The sequence below is a fragment of the Bufo bufo genome, chromosome 1 (genome assembly GCF_905171765.1).
Source record: "Bufo bufo chromosome 1, aBufBuf1.1, whole genome shotgun sequence".
Lineage (NCBI taxonomy): Eukaryota > Metazoa > Chordata > Amphibia > Anura > Bufonidae > Bufo > Bufo bufo.
In genome coordinates, this window is record NC_053389.1 from 166,288,909 (window position 1) to 166,312,980 (window position 24,072).

A 24,072-nucleotide genomic window follows, 5' to 3' on the forward strand; every position below is an offset into this window, starting at 1 on the left:
GCTGTGTTGTTCAGCAACTATGGATTGTTACATATTACCCTATATTTCCTATAAAACCAGTCCAGGTGCTGTGTGCATAACTTCGTACCTCCATCACACTGAAATACAATGTGGATAGTTTTGAAGAACCCATGTGTCCACCAGCCAAATGAGACCTCCAGACAGTGGAGCAGTGGGCATGCATTTGATGCTGTCAGATTACGTTCTGCTCCATGGATGAACAAACAGGTGAACATTTTCCTTGACTGTACCATCTGCACTGCAATAAAGTGACTGTCCTGATCTACATAGTGGCAAAGATCTGGGGCCTCGTTGTAGTTTCCCATTTGCACCACCAGTCTCAAGCTTGGGTCACCAAAAATTAGCCCAAAGTCCAGTAACCAGCAATGAGATGAGGAAATGTTCTTTTCTCCTCTTTTGAAGTCTTGTTTTTCTTCTCTTCCAATTTTTATTACAAGGAATTTTTAACACCTGGAGTGAAGGCTACATCCTGATCTCTTGATGGTTGTGGTGCATTCATGGTTCTTATTTTCCAATCTCGAAACGGATTTCACAGCTCGGTGGGAACATGTAGACAACCGTATTATTAGTGAGCGGGTTTTCAAGCAGTGAATTTTATTTCGACTGATTCCTATTTCACTTGACAAGCACAGGCACGCAGGCTTCCACCTCAGGGACACACAGCTTTATGACACAATGCGTTCTGGAGGTGACACCAAACTGTTAATGTCACTTGGTCAGAACTGACACCATGTCCCAGTTATTGATCACTGGATGATTGCTGGACTATATCTTCCATAGACAAACACGTGATTCCTGGCATATTATATTACTGTGCTTTGTCTTTACGACGTTTGCATTGCAAGGCTAAAGCTATGGAAGTAAAGCTAGGTAATTCATCATTATGTCAGTGATATATTGGGAGAAATTGGATGTAATAATAACTAATAAAATAACATACAAGATGCAATTTACGAACAATGAGAATTGTTATTTATGATGACCACCTTAACGTATATATGTACGTACACATGGACTCCACCAGCAGAATAGTGAGTGCAGCTCTGGAGTATAATACAGGATGTAACACAGAATCAGTACAAGATAAGTGATGCAATGTATACTGTATACACAGTGACTTCACCAGCAGAATAGTGAGCAGGATACAGGATATAACTCAGGTTCAGTACAGGATAAGTAATGTAATGTATGTACACAGTGACTCCACCACCAGAATAGCGAGCACAGCTCTGGAGTATAATACAGGATTTAACTCTGGATCATTACAGGATAGTTAATATGTGTGCATAGTGATTGCAACAGCAGAATAGTGAGTGCAGCTCTGCCTTATAATACATTATGTAACACAAAATAAGTACAGGATAAGTACTGTAATGTCAAAAATACAGACTGTAACTCAGGAGCAGTACAAGATAGGTAATGTATGTACATAGTGACTTTACCAGCAGAATAGTGAGTGCAGCTCTGGAGTATAACACAGGATGTAACTCAGGATCAGTACAGAATAAATAATGTATGTACACAGTGACTTCACTAGCGGAATAATGAGTGCAGCTCTGGAGTATAATACAGGATGTAACTCGGTATCAGTACAGGATAAGTAGTGTATGTACACAGTGACTCCACCAGCAGAATAGTGAGTACAGCTCTGGAGTATAATACAGGATATAACTAAGGATCAGTACAGGATAAGTAATGTAATGTATGTACACAGTGACTCCACCAGCAGAATAGTGAGTATAGCTCTGGAGTAAAATACAGGCTGTAGCTCAGAATCAGTACAGGGTAAATAATGTAATGTATATACATATTGGCTTCATCAGCAGAATAGTGAGTGCAGCTCTGGAGTGTAATGCAGAATGTAAGTCAGGCTTAGTATAGACCAAGTAATGTATGTTGAGATTATATATGTAAAGAGAGAGCGGGAGAAAATATCAGGTTATAAGCACACATTTATGATGAAATTGAGCCTCAATCTTGGATTGTAGTAGAAATGATTTGGTTGCGGTTTTCAGTGCATTTGCTGCTGTATTGTCAGGTTGGTTGGATTCAGATACACATAGCGTGTATTGTACAATTACACTTTGATACATGGCAATCATATTACTCATCCGAATCACATCCCCAGAAACATTTGCTCCAAACTATTCAAATCAATGCATGAAGTGATCCACGTTCCAGGCTTTTTCCTTCCGCTGACACAATTTACAGATTGCCTTCTTGTAAAGTATCCTGCTCAATAGCCGCCTGCAATGTGTTTACTGCATCCCAAATGCTTGTTTGTAATTCCCTTTTGCATTAGGTTTAATACGAGGGTAGATGAAAATATGGTTTAAGGGCAAAAGAAAGTTTTAAGAAAGGGAAAGTGAATATTGGAGTTCAGAGCAGAACTGTGAAAATAAAATCACTGAGCTCAAGTTATTACAAAGTTGTAATTTTCCTCATGGAGAAAGTATAGATAAAAGACATTAAAAATTGAATGTGGAGCCTGTGAGGCATATTATTCCCGTATTCGAAGCCTTCCACTTGAAGAGTTTTAACAAGTCGACTGAAATTCTATTTTATGAATCTTAACTGTTCTGAGACTGCAGACTGTTAACTCTTGCATTACTGTCCGCCCTCAGTGCAGCTTTATGGCCTCCATGTAATGTCGCTGCCTTTCTGGCGAATGCGTCATTTCATCCTAAGTAATGATCTCCAACCTTGGGCTCTTTAGCTTATGCAAAACTACAATTCCCAACACATCTTGACGGTCACTTGAGAGGAGTTGTAATTTGGAGGCTACCAACCTAAGGTGACCCTACACTTCTTAATATCAGGAGTGGTATTTATTACAAGGTCCACACATCTTTCTAGTCTCAGAAGAGCAGGAGATCCATTAACAGAACAATTACATGGAAATCGAATTCCTTTGCTGGGTTACCTCAGTATATTCTCTCCCCTCAGATATGATCGTTTGAGACATGGGTTCACACAGATCTTGTGAATGTAGAACTTGTCAGAGAGGTAACCAATGGATAGGGGTCATGTATAGTCTTCAAGTGGAGGGAGTCAGTCTGCTTCACCTGGAATTTCTGCTTAGGATCCTCTGAAACCAGTGACAGGAGCAAGTTGGGAGTCAATTAGTCAAATGCAGCATTCATTAAATTAACAGCCCTCTGAACGCCATCCTGCCACTTATCTGGTACTAATCCACAATTACTGACTGCATTATTCTCCAGAGCTGCTGTGTACATACATTACATATGTGTCCTGTACTGATCCTGAGTTACATCCTGTATTATACTGCAGAGCTGCACTCACTATTCTGCTGGTGGAGTCACTGTGTGCATACATTACATCTCTCATAATGTACTGAAACTGAGTTACATTATATATTAAACCTCAGAGCTGCACTCATTATTCTGCTGGTGGAGTCACTGTGTACATTCATCACATTATGTATCCTGTACTGATCCTGAGTTACACTCTGTATTATATTCTACCAGCAGAAGTAATGTAATGTAAGTACAAAGTTACTCCACCAGAGTAATGTATGTGCACAGTGACTCTATCAGCAGAATAGTGAGTGCAGCTCTGGAGTATAATACAGGATGTAACTTAGGATCAGAACAAGATGAGTAATGTATGTGCACAGTGACTCTATCAGCAGAATAGTAAGTGCAGCTCTGGAGTATAATACAGGATGTAACTTAGGATCAGAACAAGATGAGTAATGTATGTGCACAGTGACTCTATCAGCAGAATAGTAAGTGCAGCTCTGGAGTATAATACAGGATTGTAACTTAGGGTCAGAACAGGATGAGTAATGTATGTGCACAGTGACTATCAGCAGAACAGTGAGTGCAGCTCTGGAGTATAATACAGGATGTAACTTAGGATCAGAACAGGATGAGTAATGTATGTGCACAGTGACTCTATCAGCAGAATAGTGAGTGCAGCTCTGGAGTATAACACAGGATGTAACTTAGGATCAGAACAAGATGAGTAATGTATGTGCACAGTGACTCTATCAGCAGAATAGTGAGTGCAGCTCTGGAGTATAATACAGGATGTAACTTAGGATCAGAACAGGATGAGTAATGTATGTGCACAGTGACTCTATCAGCAGGTGGCTACGCAATCTATTCACATCCAGAAGCTGAAACCCTACAATACCTAATATGTCTCACAGCTCAGGATGTGTAACATTTGTATCTAGTGCAGACATGAGATGAACAGTCTGATCTCCAGGCTGATGCATTTTAGCTGCACTGGCACATTGTAGCGAACTATGGGAGAGATTAGTTTAGTTTACAGGGGATTGTAGACAAAAATAGATAATACTGCATTCACAGCAGATATGTCTGCAAATGTCGCAACCATTTGAGTAGGGTTTGCAGAAATCCATGCACCTGCTGCAGAAACAACCATTCTCAGCTGCAGAAATGTCTGCCCCCTTATCTTCCCTCTCAGAACAGGGCAGGTCCTTGGCTTTAGGCCTCGTTCACATTTCCATTTTTCACAGACGTGTGCTATCCATAGTTTTCCTGGACAGCACAATGTGTTTGTTCGCACGTCAGTGTGAGGGGCATTCACACGACTGTATCAGTCTTCTGGTCTGCAAATACAGATGTGGTCCGTGCGCATCCCGCACTTTTTGCAGGCCCCAGTGAAAAAAACATCTACAAAATGGACAAGAATAAAACATGTTCTATAATTTGTGATTCAGACGTGTTCTGTCACATTTTTTGTGGCCCCATAGAAATAAATAGGTCTGTGTGCAATGCAGATCGGACACGGACCGAAAATACGGTCGTGTGAATGCACTCTGATGCGGAGCAAACACGCACGTTGAAGTCTATGGGTCCATGAAAAACCACGGACACAATACAGATGATATCTGTGTTTCACAGACCATTGGAAGGAGATGCTCTAGAAAGTAATTTTCAGCTGAGCAGCATCCATGGAATAAGGATGACACACGGAGGGCAAAAAACGGACAGGCGGACCAAACATGGATTCTTCCTGGAGGAAATACGGATGGATTTTCCACTGATGTCAAACGGACGCTGAAATGTGAATGAAACCTCAGGTTGGTGAATAATAGGAATGTATTGCCAGGGCTTTCTGCCCTCTCCCCTCCCCGCTCACCCGGAGCTGTCCAGCCGCTGAATTTGGCCTGACCTTGCCTGAACTGGCACGTGTGCTGTGTACCTAATAGGCAGTGACAAGTTTGGCTTTTTTTTTTTACTTGTAGGAGTTCAGCTCTCACCTCCAGAGTCGGGGAAGGGAGTTCTGACATGTAATTACTTTCTGCTTCTGGTATGTGTGTTTATGAAAATGTTAATGCAGGCATAATAACAGGCTTTTTGTGCATGTGGGTGGGGGGTGTCAAAGCCCCTCATTTATCACATCCATCAATCCATCATGTTCAAGTGAAGGTTTCTCAGAATTTTAGACTCTCACTCCTTACACTTTTTATTCACTGTCTTAAAGGGAACCTGTAACGTTGAACATGGTGTCTGAGCTGCAGGAAGCACATTATAGAGCAGGAGGAGCTGAGCAGATTGATCTACGGTTTTATGGGAAAATAGTCAGTATAACTTATAATTTATTCATTTATATCTGTGTATATTCTCAGCTTTGAAGTCAAGGAGGCGGTCCTATAAGTGACTGACAGCTCTCTCTGTATACACAGTCATAGAGGGCAGGCTGTCAATCACTGATAGGACCGCCTCCTTGACTTCAAAGCCCAGAAGGAGCAGGAAGTTAAATGAATGAAATACAAGTTACATTGCATTTTTTCCAATAAAACCATATATCAATCTGCTCAACTCCTCCTGCTCTATAACATGCCGGGGCGATCCTACTCAGTGATTTGATAGAGGGAAGGCTGTCAATCACTGAGTAGGACCGCTCACATGACTCCTAAGCATAGAAAGAGCAGAGATTTAAATGAATGAATTACAGGTTATACTGAATCTTTCCCTACATGGTGACAGGTTCACTTCAAGGTGATAGAACCTGCACCCTTTCGGGTACTTGTGTGGCATTGGGCTTACTTTTCACGTAACACAACTTCCACCATGTTATACCAGTTACATCCACCCTCAGTGTCCCTGTGTGTGCAGCACCCAACCTAAATGATAAAATAGGGAATATGTCATTTTTGCCAATGCATAAAGCTGTTTTCTGGATGTGGCATGCATGATTGGCCCTAGACTTCTAGTCCCTTCTCTTTTTAGAGGTTATTCTATAGCTAAGCTGTCCGATCTGTATTTCAGAGATACAGCGCACTTGTGAAACGAGCAGACTACCTGTATTTGAAGGCTGCTTGGCAGATACCAAGTAAGAACTGGCAGCGGCGCCCGTATTGTAAATGTTCCCAGTATCTGTACAGGCCAGGGGAGTTTTTGAATGACTCTCCTCTATTAGCTCAGCATTTCCAGTTTTTGAATGGACTAAAAGGGAAGTTTTCCAAGGGATCGTGGTCGACTACTGCCAAAGAAAGCTATGTAAGGGAAGTCTCTGGCTTTAACAGGGTTCAATGGACTGGAAAAGGTAATCAACAGCGGATAATAGCATTAGGTAGCAAGGCAGTAGAACATCTCGGCAGTGCGATTGATGGTTACCTAGCAACAACATTTACAAAGGTCTGACAAACCAGAGACAAACTCTGTCTGGATTTCGGGCTCACTGCCTGTGTCTGAGATTGGAACGGCTCTCCTGTCAATTAGGGCCGTGATTCGGTCTTCTTCAAGAACAGGACATGTAGTCACCTCGCTCTACAAGCCGCAGTCTGTGTCTTACTGGCCCTTCATCAGTCCATATTGTTCATGTTTAATTAAGCAGAGCGAGCGCTCATTGTTCATTGTAGCCCTGGAAAATGAAGCGTACGCTGCGTCCCTTTAAATGTTACACACAGCCACCAGAGCCATTAGAAATGGTGGCCATGTGGGATCACGATGCCAGCTGCATTTAAATAGTATGCACTTCTCTTCTCTAAAGCGGTAGTGCAAGATGGAAAGGAGACCTGCAAATGGAAGGTTACTCACCTGCTTCCTGGTGCTCGCTCTCTGTTCCTTCTCCTCCAGGCCTGCGATGCCCCGCTGGCTCCGGTTTGACATATTGGTTACGGTGGAGACCGGATCCCCATACATCAGGGATGCCCAACCTGCAGCCCTCCAGCTGTTGCAAAACTACAACTCCCAGCATGCCCTGATAGCTGTAGGCTGTCCAGGCATGCTGGGAGTTGTAGTTTTTCAAAAGCTGGAGGGATGCAGGTTGGGCATCCCTGCCATACATCATGTTGACCATTTGTCATGACGTAAGGGAGCCCAGCAAAACATTGCAGGCTTGGAGGAGAAGAAGCAGGGGACCAGTGCTTGGAAGCAGGTAAGTAATCTTACCATTACAAGTCCAGTAAACTCTGTGAGTGTGAGTGTGTGTGTGAGGTTGGGGGGGGGGGGGGGGGGGGGGGGGTTGACCCCCCCCCCCCCCTTCCTTGCACAACCCCTTTAAATTATTCCAATTTCTGGTGCTTGTGTGTTATCTATGATTTATTTATTTGATTGTGGCATCTGTGATCCCACGATAAGGGTGAAACAATCATTGACATGATGATGGTTGATGGTTATTGTAGTCTATGGCATAAGTGATAAGATTGCACGTTCAAGTTCCCTTAGGCTCAATTCACACCTGAGCGTTTTACAGCGCGTTCCTACGCGCTGTAAAACGCTCAACAAGGAGAAACCAATGCTTCCCTATGGGAATGGTTCTCACCTGGGCGTTTTACAGCGCGTACGATCGCGCTGTAAAACGCCCGACGCTCACACAAGTTCGGTAGCGTTTTTTTGGGCGCTTGTCGCGCGTTCCCGTACATAGACTTTCGGGAACGCGCGACACTGTGTGCACACTTGTCTCTGTATGCGCGCTTGTAAACGCCCGTACAATCGCGCATACAGAGCGCTCGTTTCAGAACGCTCAGGTGTGAACTGAGCCTTACCCTAAGTTCAAACTTGCGCGTTTTACAGCGCGTTCCTACGTGCTGTAAAACGCTCAACAAGGAGAAACCAATGCTTCCCTATGGGAATGGTTCTCACCTGGGCGTTTTACAGCGCGTACGATCGCGCTGTAAAACGCCCGACGCTCAAAAAGTTCTTGAGCTTCTTTGGGGCGTTTTGTCGCGCGTTCCCGTACATAGACTTTCGGGAACGCGCGACAATGGGCGTTCGCTTGTCTCTGTATGCGCGATTATAAACGCCTGTACAATCGCGCATACAGAGCGCTCCATCGCGAACGCTCAGGTCTGAACCCAGCGTAAGGAGTTAGAAACAAAAGTTGTACATACCCCAAAATGATAGTAATAAGTAAGAACTACAGATCGGCACACAACACCCAGCTCCATAGATGGAAATATAAAAAAGTTAGTGGTGTCAGAAAATGGCAATGCAAAGAAAAACATTTTTCAAAATATTTTTTATTAAAACATAAAAACAATATAAATTTGGTATCTCTGTAATCGTAATGTGTCGTTTATGCTGTAAAGCAAATGTCGTGGCTGCAATCGGAAAAGGTTGCATTAACATATGTAAAAAAGATTGTTTTTTGCATGTCAAAGATGTATTAGCCTACTTTCACACTAGCAGCAGCCTTCTCCGGCAGGCTGTTCCGGCAGGTGAACAGCCTGTCGGATCCGTGCTGCCGCTAGTGCACGCGTGCTGCCGGAGATCTGCTCCGGCCCCATTGACTATAATGGGAGCAGGCCGGAGTTCCAGCGACAGCACGGCAAACATCCTGAGAGGCGGCCGGAATAAAATTACGATGTCACAGCCACTATCTCTGGCTGTGACCTTCCGTCCTTGCTCGTTCGGCGCTCCTCGCTGAAGTTTTGTTTCTGTGTGTTATTTGTGGTTCTGTATGGGTTAACTCCCCTGTGTGCCTATTAGGAGTTAATCCTCTCTGTCTGCTCCATGGGTGTGGCTTCTCTGCTGCACCCATGGAACCTGTATATAAGGCCTCATGCACACGACCGTTGTGTGCATCCGCGGCCGTTGTTCCGTTTTTTTTTTTTCACGGACCCATTGAATTTCAATGGGTCCGTGGAAAAATCGTAAAATGCACAGTTTGGCTTCCGCGTCCGTGATCCGTTTTTCCAGTCCGTGAAAAAAATATGACATGTCCTATTTTTTTCACGGACAACGGTTCACGGACCCATTCAAGTCAATGGGTCCGTGAAAAATCACGGATGCACACAAAATAGTCATCCGCGTCCGTGATCAATGCAAACTTAATTTAGTTTTTTTTTTCACTTTTCATGTCCGTGGATCCTCCAAAAATCAAGGAAGACCCACGGAAGAAAAAACGGTCACGGATCACGGAACAACGGAAATCCGTTTTGCGGACCGCAAAAAAAAACGGTCGTGTGCATGAGGCCTAAGGCTGAGGTTTCCTCAGTTCTGTGTCAGCTCTCCTGGTGTGTGTTGTCTTGTCCTGCTCCTTGTTTGTACTCACTCTCCCATGCTGCTGACCCATGGGATCCGTGTCTGTCTGTCTGTGCTCTGTGGGTTTCCTACTTGTTCATTCCCATCCTCTTTGATGTCCTCTTTCCTGTGTTTCTGTTATCTGTCCTGCCAGTTATGTTTTAGTTACCTTGTGTGTATTCATGTCTCTGTTCAGCAAGCCCTTGCTGCACCTTTCTTTGCAGCAGAGTGCCATGGGTAAGGCCATGCAGTTTACTACTGGTGGAGCAAGTCCTTCTCTGCTCATTGTCACTCCTGTTTCCTTGCTATGTACTCCTGCTTGTGTTATTAGTTGCCCTGTTTGTATTTGCCTGTCTATGTTATGTATGCCTATGTGCCGTCGGTACCTTCTGGTACCTGTTGTCCATTCTTTCCTGCTGTCACTGTCTAGTTCACGCTCCAGAGAGGACCCTGGCAACTTCCTGCTGCAAAGCCTAACCCTACCATCTGGGGCCCTAGTTAATACCAGGAGTTGCTTAGTCACGCCCCTCTGGAGTATTACTAGACAGTGGCGCAGTGGGGGTTTTCTCCCACTGTGCTGACGGTACATAGAGCTCATGTTTTGTCTGTGCTGCCTTCCCTGGTTTTTGTTTGTGTAATAAACTCTTGTGTGTCTGTACCTGATTTCCATTTGTTTATTGCTGGACGACGCGGTGGTCTCTCCTGGGACCTCCAGCTCGTGACATACGACATGTTGAAGGCTGTTGCTAGTGTGAAAGTAGCCTAAGGCCTCTTTCAGACGGGCGTTGCGGGAAAAGGTGCGGGTGCGTTGCGGGAACACGCGCAATTTTTCAGCGCGAATGCAAAACATTGTAATGCGTTTTGCACTCGTGTGAGAACAATCGGCATGTTTGGAATTGTTGTGTAGATTGTATTATTTTCCCTTATAACATGGTTATAAGGGATAATAATAGCATTCTGAATACAGAATGCATAGTAAAATAGAGATGGAGGGGTTAAAAAAAAATTAAAAAAATTTAACTCACCTTAGTCCACTTGATCGCGCTGCCGGCATCTCCTTCTTTGCTGATTGCAGGAACAGGACCTGTGGTGATGTCATTCAGGTCGTCACATGGTCCATCACATGATCCATCACCATGGTAAAAGATCATGTGATGGATCATGTGATGACCGGAGTGACGTCACCACAGGTCCTGTTCCTCCACACAGCTAAGATGAAGACAGAAGGAGATGCCGGCTGCGCGAGCAAGTGGATTAAGGTGAGTTAAATTATTTTTTATTTATTTTTAACCCCTCCAGCGCTATTTTACTATGCATTCTGTATTCAGAATGCTATTATTTTCCCTTATAACCATGTTATCAGGGAAAATAATAATGATCGGGTCTCCATCCCGATCGTCACCTAGCAACCGTGCGTGAAAATTGCACCGCATCCGCACTTGCTTGCGGATGCTTGCGATTTTCACGCAACCCCATTCACTTCTATGGGGCCTGCGTTGCCTGAAAAATGCAGAATATAGAGCATGCTGCGATTTTCACGCAACGCACAAGTGATGCGTGAAAATCACCGCTCATGTGAACAGCCCCATAGAAATGAATGGGTCGGTATTCAGTGCGGGTGCAATGCGTTCACCTCACACATCGCATCCGCGCGGAATACTCGTCCGTGTGAAAGGGGCCTAAATGACCAAAATCCACCGTCTAATGTCCAGCATGTGAATTGTTTCCTGGCGTCTCATCCAAAGTTTATCCCTGCGGTCTCTGTACTGATGCACTGGAGCCTCCTGGTGACTCATTCATTTAGAATCACATGCTTAGTGCATCATGTAGGACTATGGCATTACGTATGTGCATATCATATAAAAGGTCACTCCAGAGCAGAATACACAAATTTGTCACTTCGGTAAAGAATATATGACAATCCGCTCTCGTAAGTGTATCTTAATCTGAAAATTTAACCCACTTCATCTGTTACTTTGTAGTGTCAGTTAATCAATCAATTCCAATTATCTGCAGACAACTTCACACTTTTAATTTCCATTTCCTCACTGAAGGAAGACAGAATATGAGAGGACGGGATAGAGAGAATCCTATAAATAACATTGTGACTGCAATTAATAGCGTGCAATTTACCATACACAGCTCCAATAGGGATTCTTAGTTAAATAATCTCCAAGCCAAAAATGCAAGTTGATATGTATTGAGGAGCCAAGAACATCCCCTGTCCATACATGTCATAGTACCTGAGACCTATCACATCTGTATCCACTAATAAGACCGACGACAGCGGCTTTGTACTTCACTATGGTTAAGCTCCAGAAATTTGTATATCCAGCGAAGATTTTTTTTTAATGAGAAATATCTGTGGACCTTGGGACAACGCATTGGACAAGGATCCATTCACATTTTAACACGTGGCAGATTATGTTGAAGAAAAATTCTGCAACTGCTAATGAGTTCCACTCATCTTAATGGAGGAAAGCATGTGAATTTTTTGCAAACTCTTTTCGCATGAATGGAACAACAAAATTTGTCGTGTGTGAAGGCCTCCTAATGGTGCCTGTAGTTTAGAGAGCGAGTCCTGTGGTATGCCAGTGGTTAGGTTGGCTCACCTTAAGCAAAAAAAATGGGTATCCCAATCTGTCTTCTCCTTTAACTTCTTTAACTAAAGAAGACCTAATGTAGAACATGGTGTGGGGTTGTCTACTACTATGTTCCTCAACTCCAGCAGATTATATAATTAGTGTCAATGCATCAGGACTTACCACAAGTATTCTGGTCAAATTATGGTTGGCAGGTGGGCTGAAGTGGAGGAACACTGTTCTACTACATGCAACCAATGCATTTTATACTCAGATGTTGATGTGAACAGGAAGTTTAGAGAGTGGTAGAAGTCCTCCATTCTAGGCATCAGCAGGGGATCATAGGCTCAGACCTCACCGATTTCACACAATTGTGTCTATGATGACATTTATGACAATATGGTCAGTGGTTGTTCGTTTGTGAAGATGTCCATGAAGGATCCATGTTTGGTCCGTGTGTCTGTTTTTGCCCTCCATTTGTCATCTGTATTCCACAGACACTGCTAAGCTGTAAATTGGTTTCCAGAGCATTTCCTAGCAAGAGTCTGTAAAAACCACAGACCAAACATGGATGGCATTCTTTATGTCTGTTTTCATGGCCCCACATAGACTATAATGAGGGATTTCTAATCACGGACAAAAATAGGGCACGCTTCCTCGGTGTCACCAGGGACCCACAGTCCATGGAAAATAACTCATGTGTGAATACACACATTGAAGTCAATGGATTTGTGAGCGGTACATGACGTGTCAAAGAAGCCTTAGGCCGTATACAACTGTGGTCAGTTGAGCTGCTCCTTTGATTAATGTTAAGACGGCTGTAGGTTCCTCGCCTATTGACTGAATGAAATACATATGTGATATTCTCCGCAGATCATTGAGACCACGTCATGGCTGTGACTCCCCTTCCTGTAATGACTCTATGAAACATTTATAGATGACTTTGATTTTGTAGCTCAGATATTTAACACTGTTTTGGACTGGATCACCGGTCTCCAGCTGGTCATAAACAGAGCAGTAATGGGGTCTTTAGAAAAGGGCTGGCACTCAGGTTTTTGGATGAAGCCTGTTCAATAACCGTTCTCTCTTGGAGCCTGTTACTTGAACTCATTTGGAGCGAATCACAGTGTGGCAGTGGCTTCAAGCTGAACCTCTACCAAATATCTTGGCTCGGGCTCCTGGCTTCCCTGCTTTAATGTAGAGGGGGGATTTCATAAACACATTTGCCACCACAGGGGTCTGCATTGTTATTTTCTGCTACTGGAAGGACTGGCGGAGTATGATGACGCTTTGGAGAAGGCAGTGAACGGTACTAAGAATATCATTTAGGGAGAGCTTTACATTTGCACAGCATTTTTATTGTACTGTTTCAATGCACATTATTTTGAGCTGTTTTGTGTTACATCTCACTCACCTCCGCAGCTCTATTCTGAAGGCTCCTGGCTTTGAGTTCGAAAATTGCAGCGCTTTATGACAGCTAAATAGGATGGCATAACTGCAGAGTATAGGAAAACTGCTGTTTGCAGCTCCAGCAAGCAGACTTGTAGCCCTAGCCTTAGATGTGACTAGAGAATGTAGCCCAAAATCTGAGCAAAACAAATAAAAGCAAGTCTTTAGAATAAAACATTGACCTTCGTCATCAAGTAGGTGCTGCTGAGAAGAAGCCAATATAACACCGCATACGCACTCCACCTTCCAAGGGGTAAAGGTTTAGTTTTCAGTCCATTTCTTTCTGTCAACCTGAAGATTCTGTTATGTTCTTCTGTGCTGATAACTAGTGTTGAGCGAATCGAAAAATGTCCGTTTGAGTGCAAAGAGCCGGCCGTCGCCATCTTGATTGAAGGTACCCCACGAAATTCCGTGCGCGGTGACGTATGACGTCACCACGCCACCTGACATGGTGACGTCATCATGGGCTGCGTGAGATTTTGCGCTGGATCTTCAATCAAGATGGTGGCGGCCAGCTCTTCGTGATCAAATGGATGAGGTATGTTTGATTATATATATGTATTTTTTTATCTTACACTTTAATATTAAAGTCAGATGCTGCGATCAATGATGAATGTGTCATCTGAGGGATACAATGACGGGGAGCAGCGCAATCGCCGCTCCCCGTCATTGCACCCACTACTTACAAAGAAGTAATTTGTCACAAAGCCAATTTTTTCATAAGATTCGACGAAGCAGTCGAATCTAATTTTCCAATCCTTCGCTCATCTCTATTGATAACCATAATGGGGCACATAAAAATCATAATTTTACCTACAGTTTTGCATCCTTGCAAATGGTGCAAGGGATATCAGATGAGTGTCATAGTCACAGATGATATACAATATGCGATAGTGAGTCCTGGATGTCTCCATACATGTATCTGCAGATAACTCAGTTAATCTATTGTATCATTGTGTCAATCACTGTATCGGTGAGTATTTGGGCTGCGAATATTTCCTGCTGACAGACCGGGGACGGAACGGAAGAGACCGGAAGTCTCAGGATAGTGGAAATGGTTCAATCCAAATGAAAATTACTGTAGCTTCTTACAACAAAAAATAATGTTAAAGGGGGTTTCCACCATTTTGATATCATTGAACTGTCCTTAGGGTAGGTCATCAGTATCAGGTCAGTGGGGGGTCCGACACCCGGCATCCGCACAGATCAGCTGTTTGCAGCAACTGTGGTCTCCGAAAACAACATAGTGAGAGGAACCTTTTTACTCCAATAAATGTTTACATAATTAAAGGGGTCTTCTGGTAGAGGTCATTAATATTTAAATGAGTTGAAGTGAATGGCAGTGCACCATGCATGTGTGGCTTGCTCTCCATTGTCTTCTATGGAGACACTGCACACTTGGCTATTATCAGAAGTCCCACAGGAGTGAATGTTGGTGCATTCTCATTCATTTTGGGGGACTCAAAATAGGAGTGGGACTGGATCTGACATTGGTTGGATATCCTAGAGATAGGCTAACAATGTATGAGATGACACAATGCTTTTAAATAGTGATGACCTAGCAACTCCCAAACCCCCCTCCAACCAGCTGTTGGAGCTTTGTGCAGCTCAGTCCATTCAAGTGAATGGAATTGAGCTGCTATACCAGGCACAACCACTATACAATGCATGGCGCTGTTCTTGTTATGCTCTGAAAGGCTGAAGCACTGGGCCAAGTACTGTGGCCCCTTCAAACAGCTGATTGTCAGGGGTCAGACCTCATAATGTTCACATATTAAAGGGTTTGTCCCACCTCGCCATTTCCAAAGCCCTAGGTGGCTGGGTTTACGGAAGCAGCCGAATGGGCCATCGCACCACTGTTTCCGTAGCTCCCTGCTCGGCTGTTTCCGCAAACCCGACCACCTAGGACTGGCGATTAGCTGTGGAAACAGCGAGAGGGGGCAACTCCTTTAAAGGATAGGTCATCAATATTTGATTCCCAGAAAACCTTTTTAAAAGCCTCCCTAGATAAATGTACATTTTGATGAGTCTACGCATTGTCTAGTCACTCTATATACACAATCACCTGAGCTCTGCTCATTCTAACAGTGTTAATGTATTCTGGCTCAGTGTACACAGATTTACAGAATGAATAAACAACGGGCCGCACACAACAGATTAATATTCTCTGCGCCGTACAGTATAATGATATCACGAGCTGCTGAGGAGCTTCATGCTTCAGACGGGGAGGCGAGGCCACCAATGTTGTATTGTATGAGTGTAACACTCCTTAGTATCATGGAGCAGTTTATGGAGCATTTATACTGATATTTATGTTACCTATACTATATACAGTATATAAACACGGTATACTAGATCCATTATGCCTTACATGTCAGCTGAGTAAAACGGGATGTCCAGAGCGGAAATATCGCATAAAAACGGGCTCAGAGTGGGGTAGAAATATCAAGGAAGTGATACTCATCTCGTCGATCCCCCACGCTACTTTTCTGACACTTACTGGGTCCCTGCTGATGGTCTTTACCTTCTAGCTGTGTCTCAACACAAAGTAAACATCAGCGAATGGCCGCACAGCCAATCACTGGCCACAGTGCTGACCCGCCTCAGCTAGTGATTGGCTGAGCAGGCATCTCCTGGCACTTCCTGTGTGTTGAGATGGGACCAACAGCTTACAAGAATGCGTGGTGCAAGAGATTGCTTCATTTATTACATTTAACCCTCCTTTCCCACTCTTGACAACCCCATTTAAAGTAGAGAAAGTCTCATAGGTAAAAGCAAAATTAAGCTCCCATCATGGTACTGGTAGAAAACTTCTTTCTCCCTTAAGAATTGTAAAGGTGGCCACTTCCCTTAATTTATAGCACAACATAGACTATAAAAACATGAAAAAAGCATGAAATAACATAAAATATCATATTCCAACATGAAAAAGCAAAATATAGCATAAAATGGCATATAAAAAAAGATTAAAAAGCATGATATAACATAAAATAGCATATACAAACATGAAAAAGCATAATATAGCATAAAATAACATAAAAAAACATGAAAAATCTGACAATGCATTTTGTCCATCTTGTGTACATAGGGTTTTATATAATTCTGTTCATTACTGTAGCAACAAAAACACAAAAAAAATAAAAACCATTGTATGAGAACTGCATACTGGGTGGTCTGCACAGTGTAGACAGGGATGCTGTTTTCTAAGGAGGTGTTCCAGCTACAAAGCTGATTTCCTAGGCAAAGGTTCCTGCCACAACCCAATGGTCCTCTTCCAGCCGGTACTCCCTGCTCTGTGCTGGGAAGCAGGTGCCGGATAATATAGTAATTAGTATGCAAGACTCCGTCCACGCCGACCGCGCTGATCACTCAATTAGAGTTAGCTAGGCCCTCACAAGTTTGCCGTAGCTAATTACATTTTTATGAGAGATGCCAACTCCTAAGCCAGGAAGCGAGGCTTTAAAGTTCTGCTGTATCTTATCTCCACGTCTGTCCGTCTGTGCCAGTGCGGTGCTCTAACCCCTGACTCTCGCTTGTAGCTAACTTCAATTTAAGGTTACCAAATGCAAATGTCCCAAATGCTGCATACGTCTGGAGGCTTAATAATTCATGTAATGGCGTACGTTAACAGCGCCGGTGTCGACATGTCTGGAATTACTTATCCCCTAAATGAGGAACTTTGCTGCTTCATGCTTTAAATAGATAACCTTCTAATCAAGTGAAATGAAATGAAAGGAAAGCTAAGTGCACAACTGCGTCGGTACACATGGCCTAACCTAAACGCCCCGAAATTCTCAGGTGTATGCGTTGCCATAGGCCTCATTCACCAGTTAACCAAGCCAAAACCAGTCCCGTACTTCACAAGGATCCAATCTGGCAGCTCAGGTGTCTGCTTTCTCTGGGGGTGTAGCTCTCTTCTTGTATCCGTCACAGCTTCTAACAGTAGATACGACTGGTGGCATTTGAAGGATAGAACTGAGCAGGTGTGACCACCTCAGCGAGGTGGACAGAGAAATAATGAAAAGAATAAACAGAAGGTGGCGATATACAGTTGATACTATGATTTTATTTAGTGGCTATACAACATTTTTAAGTACATGCAATTACAAAAGAATTCAGATCCAGATGCTGGTTTGAAAACTGTAGAATATCTTTTGTGGGGCAACCCCTCTAAATATCAGACACAGACAGACACATTTAGTACATTTTAACACATGTACAATACAGTTTTGTGAAACTGTTTAGACGCCCTTGGTGAAGTTATATATTCTGTTAATTTAGAAATTAAGTTAAAACAGCATTTACAAGGAACCATCTTAAAGTGGTTTTCTGCAAATTAAGTATTGATAGACTATTCCTAGGGCAGGCCTTCAATATTTGATCAGTCATGCATCAAAGGAGTAAAAGGGCCATGCAAGAGCTGCGTCCCCAGGCTTGGGCTGTCCCCCCAGGGGAACATGTAAATCCCTTAGACTGCCGCTGAGCAAAGGTCGGACCCTTGTCACATGACTGCACTGCATAGGGACAGCCAGCTTACAGAATCTCAACCTGCCTATAGTCATATATGAAGTGAGTAGAATATATTATTCTATATGGATCGGGTGGTGGAAAAGACTTCTAGGCACAGAGGCAGGTCGGACCTGCCCCCCATATTCAATCATCTTGAGCGCCTTGCTGCTGCCTGCCGCTATGTGAGCAGTTAGTATTTGCATGTAACTGTACATTAGGCCCAGGGGAGTAGCTAAAGGCCCATGGGTCCTGGTGAAAGAGTTCAGCTTGAGCCCCCCTTCCCTCAGTGCTTTGTGGCCAGGGACAGGGAAGCACGTAGCCTTCATGCTGCCTTCCCTCCAGTCAGAGGTGTAACTTGACCAGCATGCACTTTCTATAATACCGGTGTCTTCTTACGTGGCACAAGGGTCTTTGGGCCCCCTCAGGCTCTACCTCTGCACACCCTATAGCTACGCCCCTGATTAGACCCACAGAGTAATTGTTACTGGTGAGCCCTAGGCACCCCATTTGGACACCGCGTGTCCCCATCATTCTTTATACTGTACAGGAACAGCACCACACATATGGCCGTGACTGTACCTGGTACTGCCGCTCCGTCCCAATCACTTGAGCTGCAGTACCAAGACCAGCCACCACCGCCTGCGCTCCCTTTCCATGGGAAAGTTGTATCTGCCCCCCTCTATTCGGATCTAGTCCCAAAATGTAGAGGACGTAAACCACGAACATGACCACGCCGGCGAGTTCCCCCAGATGCAGCATCTTTATGGTGTATCATGTCAGAGCTGTTAATGAGAACTAATTTACTCTCATATTTATTTAACCCATACTTGCACTAATAACATTATTCATGAAAACATCAAGTCAATTGCACAAAGTGCTTTGTTTCTACAACATTTCAATCATCTTATGAACATGCCGGGAGAGCGAGCGCACAGCTGTGCCGAAAAATAAGAACGCTTTTCTCCTCTTTTTCCCCCCCCCCCCTCTTGTCGGCATGCGTTTAGCACTCTAATTCTGCTTTAACAAAAACGGTAAGTGACATGCATCCCGACCTGCGTTAGTGGAAAGTGAGCTTCAGCGTGAAATGTTCCACTGACCCTTAGCGATGAAGTCGGCTTGAACTGTTCTTAACATAATTATTAGAGCTACTGGTAATACATTATCTTGATGTATAAAGACTATAATTCATCTTCTGTGTCTAAATATGTGTAGTGCTCTTTTAAATGCCAACCAATTATAGCAGAGGCTGCAAATTCTGCACCACCGGCCCTTACCAGGCATCGTGTTAGGCAGCGCGGTTATTTTTACCACCTCAAGATTCAGAAATTCTAAGAATTGTTAATATCAGACACTAATATTTTTAGTAGACAGTCGGTGCCCCAGTGTAGATCAAGTCGCATTAGGCCACGACCCTGCAGGTACTGAGCCAAGTTCAGGGGCGTTCCACCCACATGGGCCAAGCAGTGCTCAGGCTCCACAATAACCTTCCATACGTGGCCATTATTGATCATTTAAGCTTGTCCAAGACAGCATCAGCCAGAACTCCACAAATGTCTAAGTAGATGTGCCCACGCCATTGCCTAAGATTTGTATGACAAGATGGGGTAGATTTATTAAAACTGGTGTAAAGGAAAACTGGCTTAGTTGTCCATAGCAACCAATCAGTTTTCACCTTTCATTTTCCAAAGGAGCTCTGAAAAATGAAAGGTGGAATCTGATTGGTTGCTATCGACAACTAAGCCAGTTCTCCTTTACAGCAGTTTTGATAAATCTCCCCAAATGTATCTCCAATAGAACTATAATGCGGCCATAATAAATTCTTAAGACTTACAGACAACGTCTAAATTCTCCTGACATGTCTGTTTTAGTGACTATTACATTCCCCATGTAATAACAATTTTGAAGCATCTGTTCATATGAGCCTGTTGGGCCATCTTTTATTATTCCTGAATAAATTGCCATTATTTTGCAATGAGTGTCCAGCTGGGTGTTACCAGTTTGTAAAAGGGGAGGGGGGATCCCTGCACAGTCGGACACTATCCAATTGGTGCTGCCATTGTCAGACTGTGCAGGGACACACACCCCAACAGGTAACACCCGGCTGGACCTTCACTGCAAACATCTAGAAATTAATGCATAACTTCTAGCAGGAATAATAAAGGAACGGCACATCATAGAGTTATAAGAATAGATGCGCCAGAATTGCTATTAGGCTACTTTCACATATGCGTTTTGCATTCCGGTCTTGAGATCTGGCAGAGGATCTCAAAACCGGAGCAAAACGCTTCAGTTCGATTTAATACATCAAGATTCATCCATTCTGCTCGGATGCGGTTGTATTAAATCAAAACTGAACCAATCGGATCCGGCACTAAAAACATTGTAAGTCAATGGGTTTTTTGGGAATCCGAAAAAAAATGGATCTGGCACCATTGACTTAGGCTTCTTTCACATGAACGTGTGTCCCCTGTGGCCGTGCTGCGAACCGCAAATTGCGGTCCACAATGCACGGGCACCGACCGTGGGCCAGCCTCATGTGGATCTTGACCCCATTCACTTGAATGGGTTCCGCGATCCCTCCGTTCCGCCCAAAAGTTGGACAAGTTCCATCTTTTTGCGGAACAGAAGAACGGAACACCCCAGAAGCACTCCGTAGTGCTCCCGTTCCGTTCTGCAGTGCTTCTCCGGATTTGCGGACTCATTCAAATGAATGGGTCTGCATCTGTGATGCGGAATGCACATGGCCGGTGCCCCATGTATTGCGGACCTGTCGTATGCGGGCCGCAATACGGCCACGGGGGACACCCGGTCGTGTGAAAGAGGCCTTACATTGTTTTTAGTGCCAGATGCGGTTTGTTCAGTTTCGCAGACCGGACACAAAACTGCAGCTTGCGGTGGTTTTGTGTCCAGTCAACAAAGAGAACAAACCAGAACAGAAAGCATCTATGACAATAAATGGGGACAAAATGAAAGCGTTTTTTTACCCGGTTTTAAGATCCTCTGCCGGATCTCTAAACCGGAATGCAAAACGCATACGTGAAAGTAGCCTAACATGGGGAATGCAAGTAGTTACTGAAACAGACATGTCAGGGAAGGTGTTAGGTCTTCTTTACGCAAAACGCCCAACTGGGAGAGCAGCTCCCGTTCTTCTAATCAGTGGGGTCTCGCAGGCCACCACCAATGTAATGTATTGTCAGGCCTTGTATGGATGTGATAATGGATTCATATATGAAGCTTCCAGCTTAGAGCAGACTGCTGCTCCTCATCATAACTATGTTTTCAGTACAGTGTGAACAGCAGCTTGTCCACCATATGTGACCAGCCTAATTCCCTGTAACAAGGTGTCATGGTAACAGACGTCCTCCTCATCCGCGCCTTACCTTGTAAACTATGTAGAAGATGCCATCTCTGCAGAGCGGTCATGTGTATTGACTCCTGTTTGAGATTTTATATAATATTGGCGGTCATGTATTGTTAAAATAATTTGCCTTCATTCAGAATTCAATACTTATATCTATCCCTGTCCCCCTGGAGGTTGTCTCTATTGACTTAAAGGGGTTGGCCACCTTTTGGGGTTTTTTCTCAACCCCATCCCCTCCAGAGAAGACTTACCTGCTCCCTGCTGTTTGGTCCCGGCTCCTTCGCGCCCTGGCCTCAGCTGACAAGATAAAGTTTAGTAACTCATAAGAAGCGTTGTCAAGTTGTCAGGCTTGTTGGCCACACAGTTTGGTTTAAAGGAAGTCTGTTACCTCCAAAATCAATTGCAACATAATCATACCACCATGTAGGGTATGTACCCAAAGACGTAATCATACCTTTCTTGTTAAAATCTGATCTTCTAATCTTCAGAAATACTTTTTTTTATTTTTATTCAAATAGGGTTTTTATTCAAATAGGGCTGTTCAGATGAGCGGTGATTTTCACGCATCACTTGTGCGTTGCGTGAAAATCGCAGCATGCTCTATATTCTTTTTCACGCAACGCAGGCCCCATAGAAGTGAATGGGGTTGCGTGAAAATCGCAAGCATCGGCAAGCAAGTGCGGATGCGGTGCGATTTTCACGCACTGTTGCTAGGAGACGATCGGGGTGGAGACCCGATCATTATTATTTTCCCTTACAACATGGTTATAAGGGAAAATAATAGCATTCTGAATACAGAATGCAAAGTAAAACAGCGCTGGAGGGGTTTAAAAAAAATAAAAAATAATTTAACTCACCTTAGTCCACTTGATCGCGATGCCGACATCTCCTTCTTCTGTCTCCTTTGTTGAATAGGACCTGTGGTGAGCATTAAATACAGTTACAGGACCTTTGATGACGTCACTCCGGTCATCACATGGTACATCACATGATCTTTTACTATGGTGATGGATCATGTGATGACCGGAGTGACGTCATCAAAGGTCCTGTAACTCTATTTAATGCTCACCACAGGTCCTATTCAACAAAGGAGACAGAAGGAGATGCCGGGCCGCGATCAAGTGGACTAAGGTGAGTTAAATTATTTTTTATTTATTTTTAACCCCTCCAGCGCCTTTTTACTTTGCATTCTGTATTCAGAATGCTATTATTTTCCCTTATAACCATGTTTGGGTACCAAACATGCACGATTTTTCTCACGCGAGTGCAAAACGCATTACAATGTTTTGCACTCGCGCGGAAAAATCGCGGGTGTTCCCGCAACGCACCCGCACATTTTCTCGCAACGCCCGTGTGAAAGGGGCCTTAGTGACCACCAATACGGGGCCTTAGGCTGGGTCTCAGTCTAAGTGCAGCACGGGTCTCTCGCGAGGCTGAGAACATGGGCTTGTCTCTCATGATAGCCAGACTCCGGCTCTAATGTCCAGCAGAAGTGCTAAGCCGGGCTGTTTGACCTCATAGATGTCGTGGTCAATAGCACCTGCGGCGTGTAAGCGGTTACAGAGAGAGCGGACTTTCTCTGTCTCCCATCGGCACCCCATGAATGAGATCAGGGGGTAGGTATAGCACTGACAGTAAAATACATTGCACTGCATGAATAGTGCAATGTATTTTAGAAGCGATTAACAGATCACCTATTATAGTCCCCTTGTGGGACTATTAAATGGTTAAAATAATGTAAAAAGTTTTATTACATAATAAAAAGTTCAAGTAAAAAAATACACTTTTTTCCATTAAAAAGAACAAAAAATGCTTTTCAATGGAAAAAATAGCAAAAACAAAATCCACATATTTGGTGTCCCAACTACCAGCACTACGCAATTATCATGTTTTTTTCCCATACCGTAAACTCCCCAAAAACAAAAAAACAACAGAATTGCTTCTCATTGCCAAAATGATACCTTCAAGTCTGGCTCCATTCAGATGTTCGTAACGCGTTTTGCGGATCCGCAAAACACGGACAGCGGCAATGTGCGTTCCGCATTTTGCGGACCGCACATCGCCGGCACTAATAGAATAGCAACCGTGCGTGAAAATCGCACCGCATCCGCACTTGCTTGCGGATGCTTGCGATTTTCACGCAGCCCCATTCAATTCTATGGGCCCGTGTTGCGTGAAAAACGCAGAATATAGAACTTGCTGCGATTTTCACAAATGCTTTGCTGCATACCTCGGTTGTAACGAGTGGTTATTTCAGTCAACGTTGCTCTTCTATCAGCTTGAATCAGTCGGCCCATTCTCCTCTGACCTCTAGCATCCACAAGGCATTTTCGCCCACAGGACTGCCGCATACTGGATGTTTTTCCCTTTTCACACCATTCTTTGTAAACCCTAGAAATGATTGTGCGTGAAAATCCCAGTAACTGAGCAGATTGTGAAATACTCAGACCGGCCCGTCTGGCACCAACAACCATGCCACGCTCAAAATTGCTTAAATCACCTTTCTTTCCCATTCTGACATTCAGTTTGGAGTTCAGGAGATTGTCTTGACCAGGACCACACCCCTAAATGCATTGAAGCAACTGCCATGTGGTTGGTTGACTAGATAATTGCATTAATGAGAAATAGAACAGGTGTTCCTAATAATTCTTTAGGTGAGTGTGTATATATATATATATATATATAG

At 43.8% G+C, this 24,072-nt stretch overlaps 1 protein-coding gene across 2 annotated transcripts in view; it reads right to left on the reverse strand.

Moving 5' to 3' along the window:
* The window catches only part of KIRREL3 (kirre like nephrin family adhesion molecule 3), an 886,110-nt gene that overhangs the window by 713,634 nt on the left and 148,404 nt on the right, over positions 1-24,072 (reverse strand). The window lies entirely within an intron of this gene.